This window comes from Salmo salar, chromosome ssa14, assembly GCF_905237065.1.
Source record: "Salmo salar chromosome ssa14, Ssal_v3.1, whole genome shotgun sequence".
In the NCBI taxonomy this organism is placed as follows: Eukaryota; Metazoa; Chordata; class Actinopteri; order Salmoniformes; family Salmonidae; genus Salmo; species Salmo salar.
The window spans coordinates 2,094,301-2,109,000 of NC_059455.1; the positions used below are offsets into that span (position 1 = coordinate 2,094,301).

At 41.2% G+C, this 14,700-nt stretch overlaps 1 long non-coding RNA gene across 1 annotated transcript; it reads right to left on the reverse strand.

The window, feature by feature from the left end:
- Positions 1-11,986: 11,986 nt before the first annotated feature.
- LOC123726617 (uncharacterized) lies at positions 11,987-14,014 on the reverse strand. Its single transcript, XR_006758674.1, has 2 exons — positions 13,930-14,014; positions 11,987-12,325 (listed from the first exon to the last, which is right to left on the reverse strand). It is a non-coding gene; the product is annotated as an uncharacterized lncRNA (long non-coding RNA).
- Between the last annotated feature and the right edge of the window lie 686 nt (positions 14,015-14,700).

The window sequence follows — 14,700 nt, forward strand, 5'->3', positions numbered from 1 at the left end:
AGTGCTGTACAGAAACCCAGCCTAAAACCCCAAACAGAAAACAATGCATGTGAAAGAAGCACGGTGACTAGGAAAAACTCCCTAGGAAAAACTCCCTAGAAAGGCCAAAAACCTAGGATGAAACCTAGAGAGGAACCAGGCTATGAGGGATGGCCAGTCCTCTTCTGGCTGTGCAGGGTGGATATTATAACAGAACATGGTCAAGATGTTAAAATGTTCATAAATGACCAGCATGGTCAAATAATAATAATAATAATCATAGTAGTTGTCGAGGGTGCAACAAGCACGTCCGGTGAACAGGTCAGGGTTCCATAGCCGTAGGCAGAACAGTTGAAGCTGGAGCAGCAGCACGGCCAGGTGGACTGGGGACAGCAAGGAGTCATCATACCAGGTAGTCCTGAGGCATGGTCCTAGGGCTCAGGTCCTCCGAGAGAAAGACAGAAAGAGAGAAAGAGAGAATTAGAGAGAGCATATTTAAATTCACACAGGACAAGACAAGAGAAATACTCCAGATGTAACAGACTGACCCTAGCCCCCCGACACATAAACTACTGCAGCATAAATACTGGAGGCTGAGACAGGAGGGATCAGAAGACACTGTGGCCCCATCCGATGATACCCCCGGACAGGGCCAAACAGGCAGGATATAACCCCACCCACTTTGCCAAAGCACAGCCCCCACACCACTAGAGGGATGTCTCCAACCACCAACTTACCGTCCTAAGACAAGGCCGAGTATAGCCCACAATGATCTCCGCCATGGCACAACCCAAGGGGGGGCGCCAACCCAGACAGGAAGACCACGTCAGTGACTCAACCCACTCAAGTGACGCACCCCTCCCATGGACGGCATGGAAGAACACCAGTAAGCCAGTGACTCCGCCCCTGTAAAAGGGTTAGAGGCAGAGAATCCCAGTGGAAAGAGGGGAACCGGCAAGGCAGAGACAGCAAGGGTGGTTCGTTGCTCCAGCCTTTCCGTTCACCTTCACACTCCTGGGCCAGACTATACTTAATCATAGGACCTACTGAAGAGATAAGTCTTCAGTAAAGACTTAAAGGTTGAGACTGAGTCTGCGTCTCTCACATTGGTAGGCAGACCATTCCATAAAAATGGAGCTCTATAGGAGAAAGCCCTACCACCAGCCGTTTGCTTAGAAATTCTAGGGACAATTAGGAGGCCTGCGTCTTGTGACCGTAGCGTACGTGTAGGTATGTACGGCAGGACCAAATCGAGTGTGAGTTCCTTAACGGTCCATTGAAGTATTTAAAACAGTATTATAATATCCCACCATAATAAGAGAGTCGTGTATTGCTTGTAGGCTTGATAAATTATTCTATACATTTTAAAGACGCGTGGATCATCATTATTTGAACCGTATAGATTAATGAGCCAAATCTGTTTATGATCCACTAACATATTTAAAATAATCAATCAACCTTTCGGATCTAGACAAATTGCACATTCGGATCGATATGATTGTTAATTAATATCATCACCCATTTTGTGTTTCTTTGACCATGGGAGAAGTATTTTCTCCCCCCCCCAGTCCTTTTTCCACACAAAAGTTGTTGAATGAGTTTCCTGTAAACAATAGATATTATATTCCTTCTCTTCTAGCCAAGTAAATACTGATGTCTTTTCTTATTATCTGCTAAGCTATACTTATTTCACCATTTACATATATGTTTGTAAATTTACCATTAAAAAGTACCAAAACGATTGAGTGTCCATATAGCTGTACCATGATATTTGCAATGCTACTGAGTAAACCTCCAATTGTTCCCCACTATCTCCCACCGTCCAATGACTGGAAGACCACCCCTGTCCACCTGGATCCTAGAGTCTTTGAGAGATTGGGACCCATCCTTTTAAAAGAGCACAGAGTGCCACCCACAGAACAGAAGCAGATTAACTGCCAAAAGCATTTCCAACGCCCTCACCTCGTATACAGTTATAAAAAAATATGTACAGTACAAGTCAAAAGTTTGGACACAGTTACTCATTCAACGGTTTATCTTTATTTTTACGATGTTATACATTGTAGAATAATAGTGAAGACATCATAACTATGAAATAACACATGGAATCATGTAGTAACCAAAAAAGTGTTAAACAAATCAAAATATATGTTAGATTCTTCAAAGTAGCCACCCTTTGCCTTGATGACAGCTTTGCACACTCTTGGAATTCTCTCAACCAGCTTCATGAGGAACGCTTTCCAACAGTCTTGAAGTAGTTCCCACATATGCTGAGCACTTGTTGGCTGCTTTTCCTTCACTCTGCGATCCAACTCATACTAAACCATCTCAATTGGGATGAGGTCAGGTGATTGTGGAGGCCAGGTCATCTGATGCAGCACTCCATCCCTCTCCTTCTTGGTCAAATAGCCCTTACACAGCCTAGATGTGTGTTTTGAGTCATTGTCCTGTTGAAAAGCAAATGATAGCCCCACTAAGCGCAAACTAGATGGGATGGCGTATCACTGCCCAATGCTGTGGTAGCCATGCTGGTTAAGTGTGCCTTGAATTCTAAATAAATCACAGACAGTGTCACCAGCAAAGCATGCCCACACCATCACACCTCCTCCTCCATGCTTCACGGTGGGAACCACACATGCGGAGATAATCCGTTCACCTACTCTGCATCTCACAAAGACACGGCAGTTAGAACCAAAAATCTCAAATTTGGACTCGTCAGACCAAAAGGACATATTTCCACCGGTCTAATGTCCATTGCTTGTGTTTCTTGGTCCAAGCAAGTCTCTTCTTCTTATTGGTGTCCTTTAGTAGTGGTTTCTTTGTAGCAATTCAACCATGAAGGCCTGATTCATGCAGTCTCCTCTGAACAATTGATGTTGAGATGGGTCATGTTACTTGAACTCTGTGATTTATTTGGGCTGCAATTTCTGAGGTAACTCTGGGTCTTCCTTTTCTGTGACAGTCCTCATGGGAGCCAGTTTCATAATAGTGCTTGATTGTTTTTGCGACTGCACTTGAAGAAATTTTCAAAGTTCTTAAAATGTTCCAGATTGACTGATCTTCATGTCTTAAAGTAATGATTGACTATTGTTTCTCTTTGCTTATTTGAGCTGTTCTTGCCATAATATGGAATTAGCCCTATTTGGTAAATGACCATCTTCTGTGTACCACCCCTACCACAACTGATTGGCTCAAACACTTTAAGAAGGAAAGAAATTCCACAAATTAACTTTTAACAAGGCACACCTGTTAATTTAAATGCATTCCAGGTGACTACCTCATGAAGCTGGTTGAGAGAATTTCAAGAGTGTGCAAAGCTGTCATCAAGGCAAAGGGTGGCTACTTCGAAGAATCTCAAATATAAAATATATTTTGATTTGTAACACTTTTTTGATTACTACATGATTCCATATGTGTTATTAATATGCATAATTATGTAGACAGTTCATATGAAGGATTGTTTTCCTATAACCAAGATTGACATTACAAAAATGCATATACAGTTGTAACTGTTTGAGAAGGCATGGAACATTTATCAAGAATGAGGAAATTTGATTAACCAATGTCAAGTCCTAGCTGATACAGCCCTTTCACCTGAAACACACACACACGCTAGTTCCCCGTTGAGGCCATTTTCCCAGGCATCTCTGTGCAGTCAGACCTTTTGATTATTTTGTGCCACTAGGGCCACAATAATTTGCCCCTTCTCTAATTGTCCACGTGTGACCCCCTCCCCAGCACTGCCACTACCTGGGTGGGGGCACCCCACAGGAATTCCCACTGGCTAGGTGGGACAAGGTTGTCAAGTTTCTCATTAGCAGCTTTTGAGAAATTCCTTGTGTATTATGCTCACCCATCCGGGGGCTTTGGCTTTGTTGGACCAACCCTGCCAGGCAGGCTCAGACTCTTAAGGGGCCGGTGCTGCTTCAGTGGGTATTGGACTGCATGTGTCTTTCTATCTTGGCTGCGTACAGGCTACTTGCAATAGGCCTATAAAACAGATAAGGACTTCTCCTTAGTGTATGGGTTGCTCAGGTTGGTGTATAGGGTTGGGGGCCGTTCCATCATGACAGGACAATAAATAAATATTTATATTTATAATTTATTTTAAAGTGTATATCCCATATATGCACAAAATTGAAAGCTCTCTCTTTGTCACAACTCCTGCTCGCAGACACACATGGGCTCTGACAATTGCAACCATTTTCCTTTTTCACTCACGTAACTTTTCCAAACACGAAAACACACACCCCACCTTCCATCACAATACACCCACACATACCCACATACTGTGCCTTCTATGTCCTCTGTTTAGTGTGTTTATCCCTACCATGTTGATTCCTCCCTAATTTCAGGCTATTAAGTACTTTTTGCACCGTTCAGAACGTTGCACCGTTCTGCAATTTCCTTAGGGAACTGGTCATTCATGCCTATTTTCGTGCCATCGAGTCTTTTTCCCAGGCTTTTAACCATTATTTTATCTTTAAAGAATGCAAATTTGGCAACGACTGGCCTCTCTGTCCTCCATGCTTACTCTCCAACAGTGTGGAATGTATTGGTGATATGGGTCGATATATTTCTCTTGACTTTATAATTAGTTTTGTTATCGAAATTGAAAGTTATTGCCCACGAGTAGGTGGAGTAAAGTGCTAATATTTAGTCAAATGTACAGATATTGAATATTACGTTTTTATCTTGAGGCATTCTAACCGCTGTCTTCAGTTCGCCATTACTCTCTGTGAACTTTCTTTCCACTCTTCTGAGGAGTAATGATTAGGTAAGCATGCCTGTGTGTGTGTTGGCCCAATGTTAAGCAGAGGAGGTCTTCTCCCTTTAATTTATTAGTAATGATAGTAATTCCCCTGTTTCAGATTCAATAGTTGCTATATATCATTACTGCGTAGCTTGTTGGCCAGTAAGCGACTAGGGCTATTACCATGGAAGTAATGGTTGAGTCTTAACTTAACAGATGTCAAATTCTGCTCTCTGTCTTATCAATAAATTAAGTTCTGTCTTGACTTTGGAAAGAGTAATTAGCTACCTGGTCTGAAAATAGAGTTTGTTGAGAATGCTCTAACGCAGTTAACAACATTTCCAATTCTACTTTAATTGTGATTTATTCAACCCAGATGCAAATGCAGTTGCATACTTTTTTATAAAACCTTTGGTGGCACCCTATTTTTGTTGAACGTTATGAATTAATTTAGTTCAATTTCAAATTGATCACAGAATGCAGGATTTAGTAGGAATGAAATGTTGAAGCGCCATCTTGTGGCTCTTTTAGTAGATTCTAAGATTTGAAGTTGGCAGTAGTAAGTAGTTCTTGATGAAAGAAAATAGAGGTGTAATAGTATGAAATTGATTATTTAGAATGTTTTAGGCCTGTTATAGTAGAAACTGTACTTTAGGATTATGTGCTCTCCAGGCATCAATGAGGTTGTAATCAGAGAGTATATACTGGAGAGACCGATTAGATTTGCCTCGCATGTCCAAAATGGCATTTATGTCTGTCCCAATAACCAGATGGAATTCACTTAATTCTAACAATATGCTATTCAGAGAATCCCAAAAATGTAGGACCATATTCATTTAGAGCATACACATTATTAATAAAGACAATTTTATTTCCATTATGGATACATTTAGGGAAAGTGATTCTGCCTTCTTGGTCTTTACCTTTACCCAAGATGGTAATTTTGAGTTTCTTATGTATCATTATGATTATTTTTGTCCAGGGCCGATAAAAAAGCAGCAAGTTTGTACAAATTGTTCTGAATTATATGTGCGTCCTTTTGGAGCAGGTGTGTTTCTTGGAGCATTGCTATATTAATATGGTTTCTTGCTAGGATATCAAGACAGCTGGAACGTTTAATAGGAAAATGTAGACCTTTCAAATTCCAAGAGAGAATAGCTAGCATTGCCATTGTTTTTCAGAAAGGAATGTTACATTAATAATATAATTGTTATCTTTAGTGTTGATAAGCCCTTGGAAGCGTAACAAAAAGCAGGACCCACAGGGTAACTCACACATTGGTCATTCTCCCCCCCAGAAGACCCTCCCTGTAAACCCTCAGAACAGCCTCAATTCATCGCGGTATGGACTCTACAAGGTGTCGAAAGCATTCCACAGGGATGCTGGCCCATGTTGGCTCCAATACTTCCCACAGTTGTGTTGGCTGGATGTCCTTTGGGTGGTGTACTATTCTTGATACACATGGGAAACTGTTGAGCGTGGAAAAACCCAGCTGCATTGCAGTTCTTGATCAACTCAAACTGGTGCGCCTACTACAATACCCCGTTCAATGGCACTTAAATCTGTTGTCTTTCCCATTCACACTCTGAATGGCACACATAGACAATCAATGTCTCAATTGTTTCAAGGCTTAAAAATCCTTCTTTAACCTGTCTCTTCCCCTTGATCTACACTGATTTGAAGTGGATTTTTGTTCAAATGTTTTATATTCAACACACAAAAATGGTGCATAAGTACTTTGTAGAAAATGCAAGTATACAATTCTTATATAAACATAAAAGAGCAGACAGATTCAAAAAGACCCAGAGTTATAGGTACAAAATAAATAATACAAAATAAGATAAACAGAACTGTTACATCTCTCTCTCTCTCTCTCTCTCTCTCTCTCTCTCTCTCTCTCTCTCTCTCTCTCTCTCTCTCTCTCTCTCTGTGTGTATCTGATTGTGTGAGTGGAGACAGGTATGCTGGAGTCAGAGCAGATCTCTCTCGCTCTCTCTGTGTGTATCTGATTGTGTGAGTGGAGACAGGTATGCTGGAGTCAGAGCAGATCTCTCTCTCTCTCTCTCTCTCTCCTGACATGATCCTCCAGCATGACAATGCCACCAGCCATACTGCTCGTTCTGTGCATGATTTCCTGTAAGACAGGAATGTCAGTGTTCTGCCATGGCCAGCGAAGAGCCCGGATCTCAATCCCATTGAGCACGTCTGGGATCTGTTGGATCGGAGGGTGAGGGCTAGGGCCATTCCTCCCCAGAAATGTCTGGGAACTTGCAGGTGCCTTGGTGGAAGAGTGGGGTAACATCTAACAGCAAGAACTGTCAAATCTGGTGCAGTCCATGAGGAGGAGATGTACTGCAGTACTGAATGCAGCTGGTGGCCACACTAGATACAGACTGTTACTTTTGATTTTGACCCCCCCTTTGTTCAGGGACACATTATTCCATTTCTGTTAGTCACATGTCTGTGGAACTTGTTCAGTTTATGTCTCAGTTGTTTAATCTTGTTATGTTCATACAAATATTTACACATGGTAAGTTTGCTGAAAATAAACGCAGTTGACAGTGAGAGGACATTTCTTTTTTTGCTGAGTTCATGTACATGTAGGTAGATAGAGGTAAAGTGACTATGCATGGATTGTCACGCCCTGACCTGAGAGAGCCATTTTTCTCTGTTTAGTTAGGTCAGGGTGTGATATGGGGTGGGCATTCTATGTATTTTATTTCTATGTTTTGGCCAGGTATGGTTTCCAATCAGAGGCAGCTGTCTATCGTTGTCTCTGATTGGGAACCATACTTAGGCAGCCCTTTTTCCCTCCTTGAGTTGTGGGATCTTGTTTTTGTGCAGCTGCCTTTGAGCAGCCCCAGAACGTCAAGTTTCTTTCTGTTTATCCTGTTTATTGTTTTGTTCGGTTTCACTTCTAAATAAAGGATGTGGAATTACCGGCACGCTGCGCCTTGGCTTATTTATGACAGGGAGTTCGAGGACAGTGATCGTGACATGGATGTAAAAAGGGGGGAAGGGGTGGAGACAATGCAAGTAGTCCGGGTAGCCATTTGATTACCTGTTCAAGAGTCTTATGGCTTGGGGTTAGTAGCTGTTAAGAATCCTTTTGGACCTAGACTTGGCGCTCCGGTATCACTTCCCGTGCGGTAGCAGAGAGAACGGTCTATGACTAGGGTGGCTGCAGTCCCTGGCAATTTTTTGAGCCTTCCTCTGACACCGCCTGGTGTAGAGGTCCTGGATGGCAGGCAGCTTTGCCCCAGTGATGTACTGGGCCATTGTCAGACTAATTTGCCCCACATAGCCCCACATTAAAAGTATGTGATGGTGAGTTGAGTAGACAGAAAATAATGTTACAATGTTTTTCAATTGACTGACATACCCCCCCAAACAAGTAAACATTGGCTGTTAATTACACATGGTTGGGAGAATTTTCAGATATCAAAATGGGGTCATTGGCCACAACAGTTTGGGAACCCCTGCGATAAACAGTGTCACCATAGTCAAGAAATGTCTGGAAAGTTGACTGTACAATCTGGTTCCTGCTGTTTAGGAAGAGGCATAATCTATTTCTATAAAAGAAGCCTACTTTAAATCTCAGCTTCGTAACTAGCTCATTCATATGTTTTTTAAATGTCAAATTACTGTTATTCCAAAAGCAAAGATATTTCTAGGCGGGAACCTGCTCGGTGAAAGAACCATCCAATGCATAAATGTGTAAGCCATCTGAAATACATCTAAGATAATTAGAAAGCAGCATACACAAAGACTTTCGTCAAGGTGACAAAATCAGTTTCCAGCTCCAACATAGCCTAGTCAGCCATAGGGGAAATCGTGTACATAATAGCATATGTAACAGTGAGCTCTGATAACTAATATTCCTATTTTTGCAGGTGTCCCTTGGGCTTTACAATAGCGAGAGATGGGACAGGAGGGAAAATTATTTTGTTTTTGTTTTGGAAAACCCTTTTCTGTAGGCTATTCTTCCATGACTTTGTCGGGTTGTTCCTTGCCAGTATCTGCTTTCCCACTTCGTGAAAATGTCATTACAAAAATGGTTAGGCCTAAAATATATGGTAGGGTAACTTTAAGTCAAAGGAATCAGATCCAACGATGTTTAGCCATAGTGGGTAAGAGACTGGTCCATGGGTGATATGCGCGACAAGACCGTTTGGATGTTCCATTCAGTTTTGAAATGGGGACTGTACTAACGGCCGATGTGACGGATGTCTAGGGATCATAACGTGTAATCGGATTTGATTTATGCACGCACCCATCCACGTCACAAGCACTAGATTTAGTAACAGAAGAATACATTTTTTTTATAGACTTGCCTCTACGGGATCGGTATCCCTCTACTGGGACGGTTGAGCTAACGTGCGCTAATGTGATTAGCATGATGTAAGAAACAAGAAAATTTCCCAGGACATAGAAATGTCTTATATGGGCAGAAAGCTTAAATTATTGTTAATCTAACTGCACTGTCCAATTTACAGTAAGCTATTACAGTGAAAAAAATCCCATGCTATTGTTTGAGGAGAGTGCACAACAACAAAAAACTTATCACGGCAACCGGTTTGATACATTCACCTCTGAAGGTAAATAATGAATGAAATATTCAGTAATCTTGCTCTGATTTGTCATCCTGAGGGTCCCAGAGATAAAAATGTGGCATAGTTTTGTTTGATAAAATACATTTTTATATTCAAATGTAGAAACAAAGTTTGAACCCCTGCTCTTTTGAGAGTACTCCTCCTGGAAGGAGTCTTCTGAATTGGGCTCTCCAAAGACTGACCGTTATTTATTCTTATGGTCCTCAATGATCTCCGATCTCTTTACATAAAATAATCATTAGTTGAACCGTTGTCACCGCACTGTCACTTAACCCATCCTTCATGAACAATTATAACATTTAAGACCAGTTCAATACAAAAAAACCCTAGCATCAATGGGACTGAAATACTGACCCAATACTGGAATGGAATTTATTTCCAAGCCTTTAATTCTGCCACATTCTGTAGTGCTTGAAGAGAAATTAAAAAGTTGCCAGAACTGATTTACAGTACAGGTGTTCATATTTTAGAGCAAAATTTGACATTTGTTAGCTAAACACGATATGAACATGTTGCTTTTGTCACGCTCGTCGTAAGAATGAGGAGACCAAGGCACAGCGTGCGTAGAGTTCCACATGTTTAATAAAGCCAACTCACCAAAACAATACAGAACAAACGAAATGTGAAGTCATGGCGTGCATAACCTGCACCTACACATAAACAAGATCCCACAACTCAAGGAGGGAAAAATGGCTGCCTAAGTATGGTTCCCAATCAGAGACAACGATGGACAGCTGCCTCTGATTGGAAACCACACTCAGCCAAAACAAAGAAATAGAAAAACTAGATTGCCCACCCCACATCACACCCTGACCTGACCCAACTAGAGGAAAATAAATGTCTCTAAGGTCAGGGCGTGACAGCTTTGTTCTCACTGTTTTATGTTTCTCTACCTCTTTTTCTTTCTTGTCCTCATCCACAGATTTCAGTAGGAAAGAGACAGAGACAGCGGGATATACTGAAGACAGAGAGGAGACTACACACAAAGAGAGTGAGTGGAGATCACACAGGAAGAGCTTTTTTAAGAGCACAATGTTTTGTTCAGAATCCAATAAATTGTCCTTTCCAACCACCTCTGTCTGGGGGTGAGTGAATTTGTCTGGCAATCAGTTGGAAATCGACCAAAATACCCAGTGGGCAAAATGCCTTAACCAATAACAACACCACAGACACATCAGGCATTTGTTGATGTTCTACTCTTTCCGATCTATATGAAAGTACTTACATGGCCCTATTGGTGCTTAAAAGTACCTTAAATACTACTATAGATGTATTATATCATGCACCACTTATTTGAGAGAGCACTAATTGCCCAATGCAATATCTTGGCATTAATTGTGTATTTTGTACAGTTAAATATTTATAAAATTTTAGGGGCACGACCCCCCTCAATTTCAATAGGTGTGACCCATTTGGGCTATTGACCAAAAATCATGGCAAGCTTTCAATTACTACAGAATTATACAATCAAGTAATTCAGTTTGAAGACGAAGAAAACTTGGTAGATAATGGACATGATGGGATGCTATCATCCCATCATGTCCATTATCTGCTGTCTATCGGTAACTATTGCTTCATAGTTTGTTATCAGGGAAAGTTAGCAAAAGGGATCTTATCTGTAGCTGAAGGATTTATTGTCAATTAAGACAGTGTAAGAGCACAGTCAAAGTTTCTCAATCTTTTCTAAAGCGTGAGAAATGAAAAATCTTCATAATAACTGGTCATAATGTTTTCACTGGGGTTTATTCATAATCATTGTCTCAACATTACTCAATTCATTGTATTGTCTCAACAGATTTACCAGTTGGCTTTTTAAAAAGCCAATTTCTAGCTTCATTGACTGGATACATTGTTTAAAAAAATGAAATCACAAAACTATTTACCCTTTATTGGTCCTGAAAAAAACCCAGAAGTAAAGCTATTTTGGTGGTAGGTATGAATAAGCCCTACTGGACTAAATTATAGTTTGACAAATGGGTTTTTAATATCCAATTAGATGGTAATGCTCCAGCATCTCTCCCCCATCTCTCCTATGGATCATGTTCGGCACCTGTTCCACACAATGCTCCACTATCTGAGCTCTTCCTTCATAAACACATGGTGACTACTTTCAATGGACATGGGTCAGCAACTGCACTAGGATTAGGCCTTGTTCAGGTTGATACCCAATACCCTGTTTCCAACAACACTTAAAAACTCTGAGAAGACCCTTAGCAAGGAGCCTCTGAAGCTTGTGTGACAATGATAGGTCTGTATGTATGGGAGAACATTCCCGTCCTTGGTTTATGGTCCTTTCGGTCATGTATTAGGTCTTTGTACATGTTGGCCTTAATGATATTGCGTTTAAGATGCTGTCACATGACCTACAAGGCTTATCATATAGATGCTTCCTGCCCAATGAAGCTCATTTGAGTTTATCCATCAGATGCTTGGACTCTAGCTCTGACCATTTCAAGGTAAGATTGTTTCACTGTATGATGAATGCATTGTGAAAACGTATGCTTTCAGATTTGTAAACGACATATGCATGATACTGACATCACCCATCTTTTGAAAAAAATAATTGTTAGGACAGCAGCTAATACCAGTTAGATTGTACATCATGAGTGGATTCAACAGACAATCACCCTGGAGTCTAATGTCTGAGTAGGAATAGTTATTTATTTGTATAAGACAATTGCTGCCACTCTGAAAATGGACATGGGCAAATTGGAGAAATGCATGCAGTTGTCTCAACCCCCAAAACAGAAGCTCACTTCACACCAAAATTAGTGGTGTGGTGCCAGAAATGACACTGATATGTCTCATATCAGACTAGACGCTATGATCTCCCATGCATTGTTGTTGTAGATTCACAAACGCTGTCTTTTCCAGGGGACAAATGCGCTTGGGGCATGAATAACATTAGTGGAGCATTTAATATTTTCTGTTCCGCACCATGCCAAGTTAGAGTGACAGGTGAGCTGATCTGTTTGAAGTCCTAGAGAGAGAGAGAGGGAGAGAGAGAAGAGAGTCGCAGGTCAAAGAGTTTTCGAGCAGAATTGTTATGAATTCCCTGCAGGTGACTGTTATCAGCACCTCACAACCCTGATCTGCACACTCCACTCCCCACCCCCCATGACTGGAGCCTGAGAGTCGAGGGGGTACCATAAACCTGCCTCTCAAACACTGTGTGGCCTGGGCCCTGATAGGTTGCTAGGGAGGTTACTAGGGGGACGGACATCTGCTGCAGGCCACACAATACTTGCAGTCTCCCTCAAGCAGTGGCAGAGAGCAACATCTCTGTGTCTGCCCATCAACAACTGGACACACTCTGGACTTGTGGAATGGTGTGCGTCCACAAAGTGAGTGTGTAACATGTATATAATTATTGCTTGTTCTTTATAGTACTACTATTGCCTATTGTATGTTGCCCCTCTGTGTTTACTGTGTTGTGTAATACTCTTGCAAAAAGTTATCAACGTGAGGGAATTTCGTCTTTTTCTCACCAAACGTTTTGCCTAAATCCAATGATGGGTTGAATGTTTTGGTTGATTTCACGTTGAATTCACATTAGTTCACAACTCAACCAAATGTCAATCAAAACTAGGTGTTGAACTGACGTCTGTGCCCAGTGGGAGTCCTGTCCTGAAAAATGAACACGTTGCAGGTGGTTGCAGGAATGCCATAAAGCATGGGTGAATATTTTTTTTTTATTCCTCACAGAATCATGTGGCGAGGAGATAGGACAGAAGGAATCAAGGAAATACAATTGAGATTCACCCTTTAAGTGAATATAACCCACATCCTATCTAGAGAAGGGATTAAACCAAGGCCTCATACCTTTTAAAGGGTTAATAAATTGTGTTATGATAAACTGTAAGGTCTCCTCTCAGGATAGCTCTGTGTGTGTGTTAAAACCTGTTTTGAGTGATATGCCCTGCAGACAGGCGGAAACCGCCTATGCTCATACTCCTCCTGTCTGGGTCCCACCGTGACTGTCTGAGGTTCTGAGAATACGACAGGTTTTCTGAGAACACAAGGCCACCGCAGGCCTGATGGAACCCGCCACCTGGCAGAAGATGCTTAGACTTATCTGTTGTGAAATGTCAATGGGGAGGCTATATAAGTTGCAGGATGTCTTAAACACCTTGCAGAACTTGGGGAGAACTATCATATACTATACTCTGTACCAACTTCTGCCTACAATTGTATTACTAAAGGAGAATCATAATACTTAAACAAAGAGTCTGTTTCCTTTCTATTACCAATATATACGTTTGATAATTATATAGACCTGCTCATCTGTTGAAGAAATTGACCAACACTAGTCAAATAATCAAAGCAAAATGGTCAAATTTACAGATGTTTTCTTTCATTATTTCAGGCATAAATCATGTTTCTGACATGGATTGTTAACCTATTGTTAACATTTCAAAACAGTGAGTAACGTACATCCAATCATTTAAACAATAGAAATGATAGAGGCCAGGCCTACTGTTTTGTGGTGACAAAATTGTGAGTTAGATAACTAAATGCATGTGTAACCAGTTATTTTCTGACTAAAAACATTCTAGGTCATTGTCTTGCCAGATGAAACATTACCTGAACACGACAGCCATAAGTGTCTTTCTGCATGTTTTCCTCAGTCATTTCCGACAACTTCATATTCTCCATATCCCAGAGACGATGGACCTAAACACAGATGATCTCCTTATAGTTAAGATTGTAATCTATGTCCCAGAGACGTACAGTCCAGGCTTCACAGAGGGCTGGTTTCCCGGACACAGATTAAACCTAGTGCTGTACTTAAAAGCATACTCAGTGGAGATTCTCCATTTAGGGACGGTTTCAGACACTCACAAATAATAATAAATGTAACTTCCATAGCACTTTTCATAATAGCAATCTCAAAGCTATTAAGCTTAATGCTTTGCTTGTATGAGGCCCCGGGTTCAATCCCCGGCATCTCCACAATTGTTTGGGGCGGCAGGTAGCCTAGTGGTTAGAGCGATGGTTTAGTAACCGTACATTTGCTAGATTGAATCTCTGAGCTGACAAGGTAAAAATCTGTCTTTCTTCCCCTGAACAAGGCAGTTCCTCGGCCTGTTCCTCGGCCGTCATTGTCAATAAGAATTTGTTCTTAACTGACTTGCCTAGTAAAATAAAAAGTAGCAATCTCAAAGCTATTAAGCTTACTCCTGTAGTTGCTGACATTTGAGGTCAACTGGTTATCACATTTGGTGTCATAATACAAGACATAATCTGAGTTGAGTGCATGTTGGCTCCCCGGCGAGCTGTGAACGAAATAATTTTCTGCTCCACACGCCTCCCCTTGCATTCCAAGGTTTCCTGTCTAAGATTATATCTGTTCAC